We start from the raw sequence: 20,097 nt of genomic DNA, 5'->3' as shown, positions 1-20,097 counted from the left end.
AGTATATTGGCGATAATTTGCATTTGTTGGGGCACAAAGCAAGGAATATAAAGAGGAACCACAGGATATTATTTCTATTGCAGACCAAGCCTGCATATGTTCATCTATTTGTGTCAATGTCCAGGTTTTTATATGTTGTATGTTTGCCGTCCAGTAGTAAAATTGAAAGTTAGGTAGAGCCATGTCACCTGCTGCCTTTGGCCTTTGTAGGATCGCTCTTTGGATACGTGGATGTTTTGAATTCCAAATAAATGTGGTTATGGTTGAATCTAATTTCTTAAAGAACGATTTATTGATGTATATTGGAATATTTTGAAATAAAAAGAGAAGCTTAGGGAGGATATTCATCTTAACAATGTGAATTCTTCCAGCTAAAGTGAGATGAAGGGTTGACCATCTATGCAAGTCTTGCTTGATTTTTTCCATACAGACAGCAAAATTTTGTTGATAAAGAGCTTTACGTATACTTGTGATGCTAACTCCTAGATATTTGAACTGATCTGCGATGATAAAAGGGAGGGTGTCCAATCTAATATTGTGTACTTGAGAATTCACTGGAAAGAGCACACTTTTAGTCAAATTAATTCTGAGACCAGAAATCTTTTGAAATTCTGTTAGTGCTGTTAGGACTCCAGGCACAGTATTTTGTGGGTCTGGTATATATATATTACTATATAATCTGCATATAGAGAAATTTTCTGTTCAAGTCCTTCTCTGATAATCCCCTTTATCTCATAAATATTTTGACAGTGAACTGCCAGTGGCTCAATGGCGATTGCAAAAAGTAGTGGTGACAAGGGGCATCCTTGTCTGGTACCATGTTCTAGTTTAAAGTAGTCTGAATTAATGTTGTTAATACAAACTGAAGCTTATGGATTGGTGTACAGCAGTTTGATCCATGCACAAATGTTCGGGCCAAACCCAAATTTCTCCAATTTAGTGAAAAGGTAGTTCCATTCAATCATATCAAATGCTTTTTCTGCATCCAAGGATAATAAAATCTCTGGGATGTTTGACTTTGCGGGTGAGTATATTACATTAAACAGGTGTCGAATATTGGACGCTAAATGTCAGCCTTTAATGAATCCAGTTTGATCTTTTGATATTACTGAAGGCAGCACTTTCTCCATCCTTCTAGCTAGGACTTTGGAGAGTATCTTAACATCATTATTCAGAAGTGAAATTGGTCTGTATGATGCACATTGTAATACAGTAATCCCTCCTCCATCGCGGGGGTTGCGTTCCAGAGCCACCCGCGAAATAAGAAAATCCGCGAAGTAGAAACCATATGCTTATATGGTTATTTTTATATTGTCATGCTTGGGTCACAGATTTGCGCAGAAACACAGGAGGTTGTAGAGAGACAGGAACGTTATTCAAACACTGCAAACAAACATTTGTCTCTTTTTCAAAAGTTTAAACTGTGCTCCATGACAAGACAGAGATGACAGTTCTGTCTCACAATTAAAAGAATGCAAACATATCTTCCTCTTCAAAGGAGTGCTTGTCAGGAGCACAGAATGTCACATAGATAGAGAAAACAATCTCTAGCAAACAAATCAATAGGGCTGTTTGGCTTTTAAGTATGCGAAGCACCGTGGCACAAAGCTGTTGAAGGCGGCAGCTCACACCCCCTCCGTCAGGAGCAGGGAGAGAGAGAGAAAGAGAGAGAGAGAGAGACAGACTTTGTTTTTCAGTCAAAAATCAATACGTGCCCTTCGAGCTTTTAAGTATGCAAAGCACTGTGCAGCATGTCGTTTCAGGAAGCAGCTGCACAAAAGATAGCAACGTGAAGATAATCTTTCAGCATTTTTAGACGAGCGTCCGTATCGTCTAGGTGTGCGAACAGCCCCCCTGCTCAATCCCTCTACGTCAGGATCACAGATAGTCCGCGCAAGAGAGAGAGAAAAGTAAGCAATCTAGCTTCTCAGCCATCTGCCAATAGCGTCCCTTGTATGAAATCAACTGGGCAAACCAACTGAGGAAGCATGTACCAGAAATTAAAAGACCCATTGTCTGCAGAAATCCGCGAACCAGCAAAAAATCCGCGATATATATTTAAATATGCCGGGGCCTGCTGCTTTCCCATTCTGAAGTGACTTTATAGCATCTAATAATTCTGATAGTGCCAACGGCTGATCCAATTCCTCTGCACTAAGAGTATATATTTGTGGTATCTCTAATACATGCAGAAATGCATTAGATTGTGTCTTGTCTTTTCTTTTTTAAACTCCGTAGAATATAAGGATTTATAGTAGTCTCTAAATGTATGCATTGTATTTTTATGGTCAATGATTATGTCTCCGTTTGTGTTGGTAATTGCTGGGATTGCATTGTGAACTTCTTGCTTGTGGATTTGTTGAGCTAAAACCTTATTAGCTTTCTCTCCATGTTCATAGTAATGATGTCTTGATTTAAAAATGAGTTGTTCAGTTTCTTTAGTTAAGAGGTTGAGCTCTGAATGCAGAGCCTGCCTTTTCCTATGAAGAGCCTCACTTGGACACCTGGCATGTTCTTGATCTATTCTAGTAATTTTGTTGGTTAGCTTTGATACCTGCTTGGTTTCCAATTTATTTCTGTGGGAAAGATATGAGATAATCTGACCTTTTAAAAAGGCCTTCAGGGTTTCCCAGAGTATTCCTGCAGAGACCTCTGAGGATATATTTGTCTCTAGAAAAAAAATGATTTGTTTTGATATAAATTCTGTAACGTTCTCGTCTGCTAATAAAAGTGGGTTAAGATGCCATCTGCGAGATGAGTATGTGGGGCATAATGATTACATCCATAATCCTGAATTGAACTAAGTAAGTTTTGAATTTTTTTGAAATAATGGTGTACATATAACAAGCATTAAATAATACATTTTTTACAACAGTTTAATACTTTGCCTCAATAAATCTTTCAGTCCTGGAGAACAGATGCAGGATTTTATTTTTTAAGTAGAAGTCAAGTAATACTCTTAAGGGTAGCACAAAGAACAGCAGCAGCATTCAGGCCGGAAAGGAGAATAATCTGTGATAGCAGACATTTATACAAATGAACAGCTTCAGCATTAGTCCCAGAGGTGGTAAAAGAGTTATTTTTATTTTTATTTATTTATTTATTTTTGTTAATATTTTATTAATTTTATTGTAATATTCCATACAAATAAATCAATTTTTACAAAAAATAGGATTGAAAACAAATCAAACCCCACCCCTGAGAAGGAGAGCATGGCCAAAGGAGTAATACTTAAAGCTTGTAAACATACCTAAATTGTTGAGTTTAATAGGGCAATAAAGGTAAATATTATTGATTAGATTCTGCCAGGTTTTGAAAAAGTTCTGTACAGATCCTCTAACTGAGAATTTGATTTTTTCCAATTTCAAATAATATAAAACATCGGTTTCCCACTGACTTATCAGAGGAGAGTGAGGATTCTTCCAATTTAACAAAATAAGTCTGTGTGCCAAAAGTGTAGTGAATGCAATCACAGTTTGCTTGTCCTTCTCCACTTCAAATCTATCTGGAAGAACACCAACACAGCTCTTAATGGGTTAGGAGGGATTGTGACACCAAGGCTGTCTGAAAGTTTGGTCCAAAATGATGTTAATTTGGTACAGGCCCAAAACATGTGACCCAGTGAGGCAGGAGCTTGGTTGCAGCGTTCGCAGGTTGGATCTTGCCCTGGAAATATTTTGGACAGTTTTAAGCGAGACAGATGAGCTCGATACATAATTATGAGTTGAATAATTCTATGCTTTGCAGATGTGGAGCTTGAGTGAATTCTCTGCATTGCTACCTTCCACTCCTTTTCTGATATATTAATTAAGAGATCTTTTTCCTATTGTCCTCTTGGATCTTTGAAAGGAAGGTACTCTAATAAAATTTTAAATATTGCAGAAATGGTGTCTAAGTCCTCGAAATTGAGCAGTATTTTTTTCCAGCATGGTGGAGGGTACAAGATGAGGAAAATCAGGCAGGTTCTGTTTAACAAAGTTTCTAATTTGAAGATAGTGAAAGAAATGTGTAGCTGGAAGGTTAAATTTGGAATGTAATTGTTCAAAGGATGCAAAGATATTGTCTATATAAAGATCTCTGAGCAATTTAATTCCAAATCTTTTCCAGATGTTAAAAATGAGATATGTTTGCGAGGGTTGAAAGAGGTGGTTCTCCTGCAGAGGTGCCACAGATAAAAGATTTTCCATCTTAAATTGCTTTCTAAATTGGTTCCATGTTCTGAGTGAATGAAACCCAATTGGGTTATTAGTATATTTGTGATAACTTGCATTTATTGGAGCGCAGAGCAGGGAATATAAAGAAGTACTGCAGGATTTTACTTCTATTGCGGACCAAGCCTGTGTATGTTCATCTGTTTGTGTCCAGGTTTTTATAGCTTGTATGTTTGCTGCCCAGTAATAAAACTGAAAATTAGGTAGAACCATGCCACCTTCTGCCTGAGGTCTTTGTAGGGTCACTCTTCGGATACGTGAATGTTTCGAGTTCCAAATAAATGAGGTTATGGTTGAATCTAATTGCTTAAAAATGATTTATTGATGTATATTGGAATGTTTTGAAATAAAAAAAGAAACTTAGGAAGGATATTCATCTTAACAACATTAATTCTTCCAGCTAGAGTGAGTTGAAGGGTTGACCATCTATGCAAGTCTTGCTTAATTTTTTCCATGCAGACGGCAAAATTTTGTTGATAAAGGGCTTTATGTTTACTTGTGATATTTACCCCTAGGTATGTAAACTGATCTGCTATGGTAAAAGGTAGGGTGTCCAATCTAATATTATATGCTAGTGAATTCACTGGAAAGAGTATACTTTTATTCAAATTAATTCTGAGACCAGAGATCTTTTGAAATTCTGTAAGTGCTGTTAAAACTGCAGGCACAGTGTTTTCTGGGTCTGATATATATATAAAACCATATCATCTGCATTTAGAGAAATTTTCTGTTCCAGTCCTTCTCTGAATTGGTCTGTATGATGCACATTGTAACAACTCCTTATTTTGTTTAGGAAAGACGGTAATTAATGCTTGATGAAAGGTTTGAGTTAGAATTTGACTGTCTCTATCTTCAAGTGTTGCCAATAAGTGGGGAGCTAGCTGAGTGGAGAATTTCTTATAAAATTCTACAGGGTAGCCATCAGGGCCTGCTGATTTCCCGCCTTGAAGTGACTTTATAGCATCTAGTAATTCTGATAGCATTAGAGGTTTATCCAGTTCCTCAGTACTAAAAGTATCTACAGTGCATCCAGAAAGTATTCACCGCGCATCACTTTTTCCACCTTTTGTTATGTTACAACCTTATTCCAAAATGGATTAAATTAATTTTTTTCCTCAGAATTCTGCACACAACACCCCATAATGACAACGTGAAAAAAGTTTACTTGAGGTTTTTGCAAATTTATTAAAAGTAAAAAACTGAGAAATCACATGTACATAAGTATTCACAGCCTTTGCTCAATACTTTGTCGATGCACCTTTGGCAGCAATTACAGCCTCAAGTCTTGTTGAATATGATGCCACAAGCTTGGCACACCTATCCTTGGCCAGTTTCGCCCATTCCACTTTGCAGCACCTCTCAAGCTCCATCAGGTTGGATGGGAAGCGTCGGTGCACAGCCATTTTAAGATCTCTCCAGAGATGTTCGATCGGATTCAAGTCTAGGCACTGGCTGGGCCACTCAAGGACATTCACAGAGTTGTCCTGAAGCCACTCCTTTGATATCTTGGCTGTGTGCTAAGGGTCATTGTCCTGCTGAAAGATGAACCTTCGCCCCAGTCTGAGACAAGAGCGCTCTGGAGCAGGTTTTCATCCAGGATGTCTCTGTACATTGCTGCAGTCATCTTTCCCTTTATCCTGACTAGTCTCCCAGTTCCTGCCGCTGAAAAACATCCCCAGAGCATGATGCTGCCACCACCATGCTTCACTGTAGGGATGGTGCCAGGTTTCCTCCAAACGTGACACCTGGCATTCACACCAAAGACTTCAATCTTTGTCTCATCAGACCAGAGAATTTTCTTTCTCATGGTCTGAGAGTCCTTCAGGTGCCTTTTGGCAAACTCCAGGCGGGCTGCCATGTGCCTTTTACTAAGGAGTGGCTTCCATCTGGCCACTCTACCATACAGGCTTGATTGGTGGATTGCTGCAGAGATGGTTGTCTTTCTGGAAGGTTCTTATCTTTCCACAGAGGACCTCTGGAGCTCGGGTTCTTGGTCACCTCCCTGACTAAGGCCCTTCTCCCCAATCGCTCAGTTTAGATGGCCGGCCAGCTCTAGGAAGAGTCATGGTGGTTTCGAACTTCTTCCACTTACGGATGATGAGGCCACTGTGCTCATTGGGACCTTCAAAGCAGCAGAAATTTTTCTGTAACCTTCCCCAGATATGTGCCTCGAGACAATCCTGTCTCGGAGGTCTACAGACAATTCCTTTGACTTCATGCTTGGTTTGTGCTCTGACATGAAGTGTCAACTGTGGGACCTTATATAGACAGGTGTGTACCTTTACAAATCATGTCTAATCAACTGAATTTTCCACAGGTGGACTCCAATTAAGCTGCAGAAACATCTCAAAGATGATCAGGGGAAACAGGATGCACCTGAGCTCAATTTTGAGTTTCATGGCAAAGGCTGTGAATACTTATGTACATGTGCTTTCTCAATTTTTTTATTTTTAATAAATCTGCAAATACCTCAAGTAAATTTTTTTCTTGTTACCATTATAGGGTGTTGTGTGTAGAATTCTGAGGAAAAAAATGAATTTAATCCATTTTGGAATAAGGCTGTAACATAACAAAATGTGGAAAAAGTGATGCGCCGTGAATACTTTCTGGATGTACTGTATTTGTGGTATCTGTAATGTATCCAGAAATGCATTAGATTGTTTGTTGTCTTCTTTAAACTCAGTAGAGTATAAGGTTTTATAGTAGTCTCTAAATGTGTGCATTATATTTTTATGGTCAATGATTTCATCTCCATTCGTGTTGATGATTACTGGGATTGCATTGCGAACATCTTGCTTGTGGATTTGTTGAGCTAAAAGCTTATTAGCTTTCTCTCCGTGTTCATAGTAATGATGTCTTGATTTATAAATAAGTTGTTCAGTTTCTTTAGTTGTCAAGATGTTGAGTTTTGTATGCAGAGCCTGCCTTTTCCTATGAAGAGCCTCACTTGGACTCCTGGCTTGTTCTTGATCTATTCTAGTAATTTCGCTTCTTAGCTCTGACACTTTCTTGGTTTCTAATTTATTTCTGTGGGAAAGATATGAAATAATCTGTCCTCTTAAGAAGGCCTTTAGAGTTTCCCAGAGTGTTTTTGCAGAAACCTCTGAGGGGATGTTTGTCTCTACGAGGAAACTGATTTGTTTGGATATAAATTCTGTACAGTTCTCGTCTGCTAATAGAAGTGGGTTAAGACGCAATCTGTGAGATGAGTGTGAGGGGCATAATGATTTTAGCTCCAAGACCAGAGGTGCATGGTCAGAGATAACAATTGTGTCATATTTGCAAGATTTAATCATAGGCAAGAAATTATTATCTATAAGGAAATAATCAATTCCTGAGTAGCTATGATGCACTGGTGAGTAGAACGAATATGTTCTTGAGTTTGGGTTTAGAAACCTCCAGGGGTCTGATAAGTTGTGGTCAGTTACAAACTGTGTAATTGTCTTTGCAGTGTTAGATGTTGTCCCCCCTGTGACAGGAGTCCAATCTAAGAGTGGATTTAAAACACAATTAAAGTCCCCAGCCATTATAACTTTATTAGTGTTCACATTGGGAATGGATGCAAATAGATTTTGCATGAATTCCTTATCATCGACATTGGGTGCATAAACATTTATCAAAATCATTTTACAGTTAAATAGGTTGCCCATGACCATCACATATCTCCCTTCAGGATCCAATACTACATCTGATGCTACAAATGAGACTGTTCTATGTATGAGAATTCCCATACCTCTAGTTTTCTTTGTAAAGCCAGAATGGAACATTTGGCCAGTCCAGTCTTTTTGCAGCCGGAACTGATCCTTGCTTAGTAAGTGGGTCTCCTGTAAAAAATACTATTTTAGTGTTTAAACCTGTCAGGTGAGAGCATACTTTCTTTCTCTTTAATTCATGATTCAGGCCTTTAACATTCCAGCTCACAAAATTAACTGTCCCATCATGGAGACCAATAATTCTGAATTTTTTATGTCATTTTATAGTCTTAACTGGTAGTGAGGCAGTTTTAATCTTAATTTCCAATTTCCCCATGAGTTATTGCCATACAGCCCATACAGTGCAAGGGTTATCTTTAAACTTAAAGTGCTTAGAGTCTTTAAGTGCCTTTTCATATGCAAAAAGAGAAGAGAACCGACCGATAACAAAAGCCATTTGATCCCAGTTTTTCCCAATTTGTGTGATCATAAATTTCATTAGAATATTTGAAGAATGAAAAATGGAATGACAGAGCACTGTTTCAAAAAACTTCCAATATTAAAATGTCTGCTGTGGTAAAATTATTCCACTAAGCCATCATGTAACTAAAAAACAAGTTGCATTAGTGGCAAGAATTTGTAGGAGTAAAAATCGTATAGCAGCTGTTGCCATTTTGGTCCAAGTGTTTTAGACTTCTAGTTTTAAGGGATCTTGCCCTTTTTATCACTGGCAAAACTTATTCCTCATTAGTGGTTTCTTTGAGGGCCCCAAACTGGTACAAATCAGGTGGAGCAAGATCTGAGCTGTAGGATGATTGGAGAAGACCGGTCCACGCAAATTTTACAATTTGCTTCCTAAGTTGTCTTATTTTTGGATTATCAAGTGTTGTGTTGAAGTAAACATTTTGTGTGATCAAACTATTCTTAAATGCTTCTGCGTTTGTACAGAATATTGAAAACATACTGTAGTATAATGGCTACCAACATCCACCCTTCTGGATCTCTGAAACTTTGGCAATGGCCATCCCACCTGAATTTGTAACCAAAAACAAATTCTTCCAAGGTGAAATCGGAAACAGCCATTCCATTGACTTTCTTTGATGGTTAAATTTTTTATCTTGAGTGCTATTCCCTGACAAGTAATCAAATTTGATCACACCAGTTTCTAAACAGTTTTTGTTATTAATGGTTAGACATCATAGAAATCAATGCACTTTTGAATACTCCATGGAAAGCAGGACATTTCAAATTAACAACAAAATACGTTGTAGATATTTCTTGGTAATTTTGACTCAAGTACAGAGAGTGTTGCAGTATTTTAGGTAGCACCTTATATATTTCCATTTCTAGTTACTATCAGTGAAAGATATCAGTTAATCTTTTATTCAAAACCTCTAGCAAAAGCATTTCCAAAGTCTTTTATTTTTACAATATGGGCAACTGAAGCGGCTGTGCCTTTAAAATATTGCAGAGGCAGCTGCAACAGCACCTAGCTTAAATTTAGTACATTTGTTTGAAGGTCAGACATGCTGGGTGTTGTTAATGACTTTAGAACATGTTGATAAGGAGGCAAGAAAGCAGAAAGAGACCTGGAAAAGATAGCTTATCAGAAGCTAGCAGTATGTTTAATGATGGCACGCAAAATGTCCCACGATGTCTATCTTGAAAGAATAGATTGTGGATTCATGACCCTATAATAACTGAAATTTTCAAAATGAATAGATGGAAAGATGAAAGATGATGCAGTGAAGAGTTACCAGATAGCTGGGAAACTACAGCAGATGTAGTAAGGGTGACAGCAAGAAGGGTGCTTGGCGTGACATCTGGAAAGAGGAAGTAGGAAAAGGAAACCTGGTGGTGGAATGAGGAAATACAGGAGAGTGTACAGAGGAAGAGGATGGCAAAGAAGAAGTGGGATAGTCAGAGAGATGCAGAAAGTAGACAAGAGTACAAGGAAATAATGTGCAAGGTGAAGAGAGAGGTGGCGAAGGCTAAAGAAAAGGCGTATGATGAGTTGTATGAGAGGTTGGACACTAAGGAGGGAGAAAAGGACCTGTACTGATTGGCCAGACAGAGGGACCGAGCTGGGAAAGATGTGCAGCAGGTTAGGGTGCTAAAGGATAAAAATGGAAACATACTCACAAGCGAGGAGAGTGTGTTGATCAGATGGAAAGAGTACTTTGAGAGGCTGATGAATGAAGAGAACGAGAGAGAGAAGAGGTTGGATTTGTGGAGATAGTGAATCAGGAAGTGCAACGGATTAGCAAGGAGGAAGTAAGGACAGCTATGAAGAGGATGAAAAATGGAAAGACTGTTGGTCCAGATGACATACCTATGGAAGCATGGAGATGTTTAGGAGAGATGGCAGTAGAGTTTTGAACCAGATTGTTTAATGGAATCTTGTAAAGTGAGAGGATGCTTGAGGAGTGGAGAAGAAGTGTACTGGTGCCGATATTTAAGAATAAGGGGGATGTGCAGGACTGCAGTAACTACAGGGGAATAAAATTGATGAGCCACAGCATGAAGTTATGGGAAAGAGTAGTGGAAGCTAGGTTAAGAAGTTAGGTGATGATTAGTGAGCAGCAGTATGGTTTCATGCCAAGAAAGAGCACCACAGATGCAATGTTTGCCCTGAGGATGTTGATGGAGAAGTTTAGAGAAGGCCAGAAGGAATTGCATAGCATCTTTGTGGACCTGGAGAAAGCATATGACAGGGTGCCTCGAGAGGAGCTGTGGTATTGTATTAGGAAGTCGGAAGTGGCAGAGAAGTACATAAGAGTTGTACAGGATATGTACAAGGGAAGTGTTACAGTGGTAAGGTCTGCAGTAGGAGTGATGGATGCATTCAACGTGGAGGTGGGATTACATCAGGGATCGGCTCTGAGCCCTTTCTTATTTGCAGTGGTGATGGACAGGTTGACAGATGAGATTAGACAGGAGTCCCTGTGGACTATGATGTTTGCTGATGACATTGTGATCTGTAGCGATAGTAGGGAGCAGGTTGAGGAGACCCTGGAGAGGTGGAGATATGCTCTAGAGAGTAGAGGAATGAAGGTCAGTAGGAACAAGACAGCATACATGTGTGTGAATGAGAGGAAGGTCAGTGGAATGGTGAGGATGCAGGGAGTAGAGTTGGTGAAGGTGGATGAGTTTAAATACTTGGGATCAACAGTACAAAGTAATGGGGATTGTGGAAGAGAGGTGAAAAAGAGAGTGCAGGCAGGGTGGAATGGGTGGAGAAGAGTGTCAGGAGTAATTTGTGACAGACGGGTATCAGCAAGAGTGAAAGGGAAGGTCTGCAGGACAGTAGTGAGACCAGCTGTGTTATATGGGTTGGAGACAGTGGCACTGACCAGAAAGCAGGAGACAGAGCTGGAGGTGGCAGAGTTAAAGATGCTAATGTTTCCATTGGGTGCGACGAGGATGGATAGGATTAGAAATGAGTACATTAGAGGGTCAGCTCAAGTTGGACGGCTGGGAGACAAAGTCAGAGAGGCGAGATTGTGTTGGTTTGGACATGTGCAGAGGAGAGATGCTGGGTATATTGGGAGAAGGATGCTAAGGATAGAGCTGCCAGGGAAGAGGAAAAGAGGAAGGCCTAAGCGAAGGTTTATGGGTGTGGTGAGAGAGGACATGCAGGTGATGGGTATAATAGAACAAGATGGAGTAGACAGAAAGATATGGAAGAAGATGATCCGCTGTGGCAGCCCCTAACGGGGGCAGCCAAAAGAAGAAGAAGAAGAATAGATGGTGTGGTATATGGCCGGCCTTTCATCCAGGCCAATACCCCCAGGCTGCCAGGTAGAGAACCTCCCTGCAGCATGGAGGTGCCCCGAATGCCAGCAGGGAATTATGGGCATTGGAGTTTTCATCTATAACCCTTCTGGATACCACAGGGGCCCCTAGAAGGCGCTGCAGGAAGGAACAGCGAGACTTTCGCATACAACCCGGAAGTGCGTCATAATCACATGAACAAAAAGACCGACGTACTTCCGGGATGAAAAGAAAACTTTTGGATATGACCCGGAAGTGCTAAGAAGTCACATGGACAGGGGTTCAGGAGCACTTCCGGGTCACGGACTATATAAAGGACTGTGGGAGATACCAGAGTTGAGCTGAGCTGGGTGGAATGGTGGCAACGCATTTGGGAGTGGTGGAGTGTATTGTGTATTTATTTATGAGTACAGTAATCCCTCACTTATCGCGGGAGATAGGTTCCAAGGCCGACCGCGATAACTGAATTTCCGCGAAGTAGGGACACCATATTTATTTAATTATTTAACGTGTATTTGGACGTTTTTAAACCCTCCCTGTATTGTTTACAACCCACCCTTTACTCTATTAACCCTTTAACCGCCAACTCCCTAAATATTCCCCACGCCAGGCGAAATCTGAACAATTTTCGTTTTTTTACTTTTTTACATTTATTCAAGCAGTATTGACCACTAAATGTTGTGCAAGTTCTAGAAATGGGCAAACACATACAACTGGAGTACCAGTTATCCATCCAAATGGTGTACCCATTGTCCAATAGTGGTAGGGCAAGGTACACAACAATTTTCTCTGAAAGTCCAAAGTCCTTACATTCATCTGGCAACACTGCTGAAATACTACTCATAGGATCCTCTTTGCCAGTTTATACATGAAATCTATAAATGTAACCTGAATTCTCAGCTAAGCAAAACATCTTGATACCAAACCGTGCCCTTTTCAATGGTAGATACTGTCAAAACTGTAAGATGCCATTCCACAACAATAAACTTTCATCAACTGCAACTGACGGTCCTGGCATGTAGGGCAACTGAAATGTTTCAAATAAATGGTCAATCAAAGGACGTAGCTTGAACAAGCGGTCGCGGTTTGGATCTTTCTTATCTGGCTCATTTCTGTTGTCATTCAAATGAAAGAATTTCAGCAGCAAAGAGAATCGGTTACGTTTCATGATAGCTGCAAAAATAGGTGTTGCATACATAGGATCTGTAGACCAGTACATCTCAATATCTGGTTTTCTGATTATTCCCATCAACATCAAAATCCCAATGAATTTTTTCATTTCGTTTTCATTAGTGTCTACCCAAGCACGAACACGGGAATGTGGAGGTAAATTGGGAGATTTCTCAATAAACTGTGCTGCATACAGATTTGTCTGATGAACAAAATGTCTGATCAAATCAGGTGACACAAACAGCTCATAAAACTGCTCAGCAGTGTAATTGTTTACATCAACAGTAAAGCCACACGTTGCCTCAAACGGATGCAGAAAAGGTAGTTCACCACGGGCAGCAGTCCAGTTGAGATGCTGGGGATACACCCACTCATCGCCGTCATCCGATGCGTCTTCATTTACAGTATCATGCAGCGCACATTGCTGCTCATCATTGTCGCTAAAATCTTCTTCAGAACTGCTACAGTCATGATCAGAATTGTCCAAAATCGCCTGCAAAGCCTCACTTGAAGTCAGTTTACGTTTCGCCATATTCACAGCTGTCACTTCCGAATCATGTCACATAACCGGCCAAAACAACCACAGAGTTGTCGAAATACAATGTAGTAATAATACCCACGCCAAACCGTCAGTTATACTACGCGCCAGGCATTCATATAACCATAGGCAAATGTGCCGGATAATTCCGGCAGTATGGCGTTAGCAATAAAACAACGATGCCGGATATATCCGGCAGAGGGCGGTTAAGGGGTTAATAACAGGGACAACTGCTAAGCAATATGAAATCGGTAGATAAGTTTACACTTACTGTATAGCGAAGTACACGTAGCAGCTTGTAGGCGGTCATGACGTCGTCGACCTTGTTGCAAAGATTCCTAAAGCAGATTCCATCCAGACTACTGCCTTATCACGTCCACTTGCAACTCGTTTTGCGCCCTGGATAAAGGACACTGCGGCTGTAGATCTTATATGCTTTTCCTCCTTTTTAAATAAAAAGAATCGTGGACTCATTGATGCTGTAATGGTGTCCTGCAGCGGTGTAGCTGTTCCCTTCCTTCAACATATCCAAAACTTTTACCTTTTCTGCGATCATTTGCATCTTCTGTTGGCGCTTGGACACGGCCCCTGAAGCAGTAGCACGTTAATGCTGAATGAGTGAGATGAGACTTCCTGGTTAATGCAGCACTCTGTCGCTGAGCCAATCAGCAGCACACAGGAACTTAACTGCGTGCTCTGATTGGGTAGCTTCTCAGCCATCCGCCAATAGCATCTCTTGTATGAAATCAACTGGGCAAACCAACTGAGGAAGCGAGTACCAGAAGTAAAAAGACCCATTGTCCGCAGAAACCCGCGAAGCAGCGAAAAATCCGAGTTATATATTTAGATATGCTTACATATAAAATCCGCGAAGTCGTGAATCCGCAAAAAGTGAACCGCGAAGTAGCGAGGGATTACTGTATTGTGGAGAGGAGGGTGCTTTGTGCACTGTTTATTAATAATAAAGTCAACTATTGGACTTTTACCTGGTGTCTGACGTATATTTTGAGGGTTCAAGGGAGCGATAGCGCCCCCTATCTGTCACAATGGAAAGATGAAGTCAAGATCTGTTCCCTGAATCCCCTGGAGATTGCTGACCACTTTTACGATTATTTTTCTGTTATAAATATTTATTTGTCTTTCTGCTTTAGGTGTTGAACATTTTATGTTGAAATCATTTTTAATAAAGTCCTTTGGTGTTTGTAATGTGTAAAAGATAGCCCCAGACACAGGTAGACACGACACCAGATGTCCACAACACACACAATTTATTTTTCTTTTCTTCTTCACAGCACAGCACAAACACAGTGCCCAAAGACACACAGTCCTTTTCCACTCCTTTCTCTATATTGCCGCCTCTACTCCACTCCTCGCAAGCTCCGTCCTCTTCCACCTGACTCCGGCTCCTTGAATGGAGTGAGGCGGCTCCTTTTATAATGCACCCAGATGTGCTCCAGGTGCTCCCTGATGATCTCCCTGCAGCATTTCCTGGTGCAGCATTTCCTGGTGTGGCGGAAGTAATGCATGGGCACCTGGAAGCACTCCAGGGTGTACCTGGTTCGGCCGCACTTCCTGGTGTGGCAGAAGAGGTGCGGTCCAAGGCTCCTTAGTCCTTCGGGCGCCCCCTGGTGGTGGCCATGGATCCCCACAGGGTTGAGCCTTCCAATTCTGTGGCTCCCACACAATCCAGGATGGCTGCTCTCTTGCATCCTGGGGATGGAATTGCCCCTCTCCCGGTCCCCTGCTTCTCCAGGCATCCCGGTGTGGCAAGGTCCCCAGCCGTCTATCACAGCTGTTTGGCACATTGTCTCTCCCTTCTTCCTTCACAAGATGTTAACTGGAGGCTGTCTTCTTCCTTGTCCAAACTCCAACAACAATGCTGTGTCTCTGATCTTTAGTTCTACGTGACTTCACTGACCTTTTACTGCCACATACACTGCCTGCACATACACATTGGCTGCTTGGACCCCTATAGTTCACTTGTAGTCAGAGGCAACATCTTCTGCACTTAAATTTCCCAACTGTTACCCAGTCCAAGTAAGGATCTTTATCCCCATTTGCCCAGGCCGTAGAATTTAAGCAGTGGACCAGGTCTTGTAAGCTTTAAGTGCTTGGCAGTCTGTTTCTCCCTCCCAGTTCCATGTAACTGGCCCCAGAATTCTTATGCTAAAAATGACACTGTCCTTACAAAGAGCAAATAGTAATTATTTTATGTTATTTATACAATACCAAATGCAGTCTCTTTGCCCAAGATCTTGATGTCGTCTTCCAGCTCCACAAGGGATTAAAAATGGTAGGATACCTCTGATCTTCCTGAGTTCTTACATTAGATCATGAACTGATAGGACACCTTCCTAAAGGACACCTTGGAAAATTTATGATGTTCAAAATCAAATGTGCTTATTTCTAAATTTGTTTGAAACTGTTTAAGCTTTTCTAAATGTAAATTAGGAAGTCAGTCAGTCATTTTCCAACCGGCTGTAACCTAACTACAGTGTTACGGGGGTCTGCTGGAGCCAATCCCAGCCAACACAGGGTGCAAGGCAGGAAACAAACCCCTCCAGATTGCCAGCCCACCGCAGGGCTCGCACACACACACACACACACACACAGCACACACTAGGGACAATTTGGAATTGCCAATGCACCTAACCTGCATGTCTTTGGACTGTGGGAGGAAACTGGAGCACCCGGACGCAGACACTGGGAGAACATGCAAACTCCACGCAAGGAGGACCCTGGAAGTGAGCACAGGTCTCCTTACTGCGAGGCAGATAGCGCTACCACTGTGCCACCGTGCCACCCTAAATTAGGAAGTAAAGCACATATGTAGTAGATGTTTTATACCTTGTGATCTTCATGTAGTGACCATTTCTGCTATTATTAATATTTACACAAGCTAGGTCATTTACTGTGATAGATTTATTTAGTATATTTTTTACACTCAGTTTTCTTCCTTTTATGAGTATGTACCTACTTCTTTATTTTAAATAGCTATAATCCTCATAAATTATTAAAACTTATTGTCCCCACCGGCTACTTCCACTGCCTTTACGCATGACTCCATCTTGCCCGCAATCACTACTTCAGCTGTTCTTACTTACTTGATCAACTTTGCCATTGTGCAAAAACCCATCTTAATGAAGAAAAAAGTTGTAAAAAGTACTACATGGTCCCTTATTGGCAAACAAAGTAAAGTTTACGGAGTAAATGCTGCAGTTAAAATTAAACTTAAAAGTAACATGCATCTTTCAGTCCCGACAAAGGATAATGTCAGCATGCAGTAAATCAGCAAAAAATTAGCCAATAGCAAATACTGTTTACATCTTATGAGACCAATGAGAAATATAAATTTTCCAGACATGGATCTGGTATTTTAGGGCTTCGATTTCATGTTACTTGATTGTCCAATTCCAATACACTAAGCCCTGCATAACCACAAGCATAGAAGTGTTATGTCCTATATTAAAGTGTTAACTTTAGTATTTTTATAATTAAATTATGGACCACAGGTGTTAACTGTTCTTTTTTTATTAACAAAGTTAAATTCTGTAGTTTAATTGCTCAGTGACCATAAAAATACTAAAATAACATTTTCTTCCAATACATACTTTTAGCTAATAACATAGATACAAAAATATTTACTCAGAATACATATGGTATAAAATAAAATAAAATGTTTCTTATAATTAAAAGCTGTCATATATATTTTTTTTAATTTTCTGTAATGTACTTATCTGAAATAAAGTTTAATTTAAAAAGTAGCTTTCATCATTTCTCTGAAATATATATTTATCACAATCAATTAATTGATCTTGGCAATAGTACTAGGGTGTTGTACCGTGTTAGCCATTATGAATGTAGAGAAAAGCCAAGCAAAAGGACACCTTTTATTGGCTAACTAAAATTACAATATGCAAGCTTTCGAGGCAACTCAGGCCCCTTCTTCAAGCAAGATGTAATACAGAAACTGGAGTTCCCTATGTTTATATACACACTCTAGGACAAGAAACAACATTGGTAAATATTTAAATAAGAAGTTTTAAATGTAAAAAATTAATAGATTCATTCAGGCTAGGGTTAATTTAACAAGAGAGAGAAGAACAATGTATGGTCAAGATCTTTGGATAAGATAACTGTCCAACAAAGTCTTTTGAAAACACTGCTTAAATACACTTATAGGTTTTAATAATTTCAAATCATTAATTGCACTACAGCTGTTTACTGTTAAAATATACATTTACTACATTTACACAGGTGTTTTTTCTATGTATCAGCCCAACATTTATAATTCTTGAGGTGTAATTAGAAAATATGTATTACCATTTTAATTCTGTAGTACATGTTTAATGACACTTGTGCTGTAAGACACACAGCAACAAATAATAGCATACAAATCTTTTAAAAAGCCTATTGTTTACTAAGCAGCAACCTCAAATTCATATTTATTTTTTCTTTTTCCAATTAAAAATGTAAGCTGCTGCTGTTGAAACAGGCTCGCTGTCCAAATGTAAACGGGTCTGTTTTAGTTCAAAGTACAAAATAAAAAGGTCTGAATTCACGAAAGTAGCTTTTCTTGTCATTTGTCTAATTGCACATGACAACTTCTCCTATTCCTTTTCTTAGTTTATCATTTCACTTTCTTTAATACCAAGGCTAATATTCCAGTTGCCATAAAACAAGCCTCCATTCCCTACTCTTTACTTACAATGGAGGAAAATTGCTGCAAAAAAGACACTGGCTCAATTACCATAACTAAATGGAAAAGCAAGGGCTGAAAATATCAATTTTTGTGATCAGCTAAACAAGTATTTTGTTTAGTGAAAATCAGCCGATTTAGATCGGCAGTCAATCAATCAGAGTATCCCTGTTCCCAGAGGAAAATTACATTTGAACACAGTTTGGAATTGTAGTATATTGTCATGCTATATTGTTTTACTATCAACTTGTTCAATAATATAAAACAAAACTAGATCACCCAGAAACTTCATTTTAGTGGTAGAAATGTATTTGTAGTGATGCAGTACGCAAAATTATTTTTAGGTAGCTTATTTCCATGGAATAATTTACACTTATTTTTAGTTGCTGTTAGTGCAGACCAAGTTGTAAATCAATAGTGTTTCTCTGAAAATGCAGACCAGAAATTCATGTAATTACGTCAGTTTAGAAAGGTAAGATGTCACAATTGTTTAAGGAAAGATAAGCTTTGATGCTATCAAATACTTTTTGACTCTTAACAATCCTGGAGTTCATCTGGAGACAGCAAGGGTGACTTCACTGACTTAGTAAAATTAAACTCCACAATCAATGTATGAACCCACACACATTTTCCTGAAAAGTAATCAAGAGCAGAACTCCTCCACACAAAAACATACTGTAATGCTGCCATGGAAAATTCCATTGCAAACTATGTGCATATTAGCAGTGGATAACAGCTGTTTTTAGCTAGTTGTTACTTATGGAATATCCCAGATCAGTTTTCCTAATGTTTGTGTTGTCATGGGCCATTTTTTCACTTGCCAATGTGTTCACAACCTCTTGGCTTAGGGGGAGCCTCTCCATGAGTGCAGACGGAGGGGTATGGGAAGTTTTAGGGTTTTGTCCAGGGTCAGCCACAGGTTTGGAAACACTGTCCTAGATCATTTAAAGTGGTACTTCTATTATACAATATTCTGACTCTTTCAAATATTGCCTAATGCAAATGTATACTCTTAAGTACTAACACAATGCACACCTGCATTATGTCTTACTATGCTTCTTGGACACTGTTCTCCTACCACAGTCAAACAGAGCAAGCGATATTTGAAATATAATATTAGAAAACAATATTAGTTTAAAAATCTGTCAAAATGCTGTCATCTGCATCCTCGATTACCCATATAAGATCTTCTGAAGCTAGTCTTACGTACCAAAAGCTCTGGTGACTCTTCTTGAAGTTCAAGGGCTCCTTCTCATTCTAAGATCTGTTCATGCACCTCAAGAAATTCTAACAAAATCAAAGCTGAAGATATGCATCTTAACCTTTTGCATTCTGCAGCTGCTCATTTTTAATTATCTCTCTAAATGAATAGTACAATATATCACTATTCCGAATTAATTTGTTTTTTCTCTTTCCAGAATGAATCAGTTCTTGATGTCATATCCTTCCAAGCTCCTCTTAGGTGTGCAATATATTACTCAGTATAATACTCTGTTGTCCTCAGATCTGTTATTCATAGCCCCTTGTCACAGAGTGCATTGTAAATGGAACTATATGAAATAAACATTAACTGAAATTACTAAATTTTGGCGTGCATCCTCTCTCTTAGTTAAGCTATTTTTGGAATAAAACCTTGTTCATACCTTTTGAGCTCACTTTCTGTCACAAAGAAAATCTACTTTGAGAATCATCACTTTTTTATATTGCTTTAGGTGCTACTGGAATGTGTTTGGCATTTCCCACAACTCCCAGCTGATTCAGTGATTCATTAACAAATAGCTAAATGGATAGATGAATGGATGTGAAAAAATGTATTTATTTATTTTGAGTTTGGGGATCTAGTAAGTATTTCAGTTAAGTAAAAAGGTATAGCCAATATTGCAACATGTAGCAATGACATATGAATATTTATAAAGATGTAAGTATTAAATACTTATTTCATTTCATCAAAATAGAAGCAAGGCTCCCAAATTGATAAATAAGATACAAGGAGCTAGAGTGAATAAAACTAAA

This window comes from Erpetoichthys calabaricus, chromosome 1 (assembly GCF_900747795.2).
Source record: "Erpetoichthys calabaricus chromosome 1, fErpCal1.3, whole genome shotgun sequence".
Taxonomy (NCBI): Eukaryota; Metazoa; Chordata; class Cladistia; order Polypteriformes; family Polypteridae; genus Erpetoichthys; species Erpetoichthys calabaricus.
Note: the sequence above shows the minus strand (reverse complement) of the source record.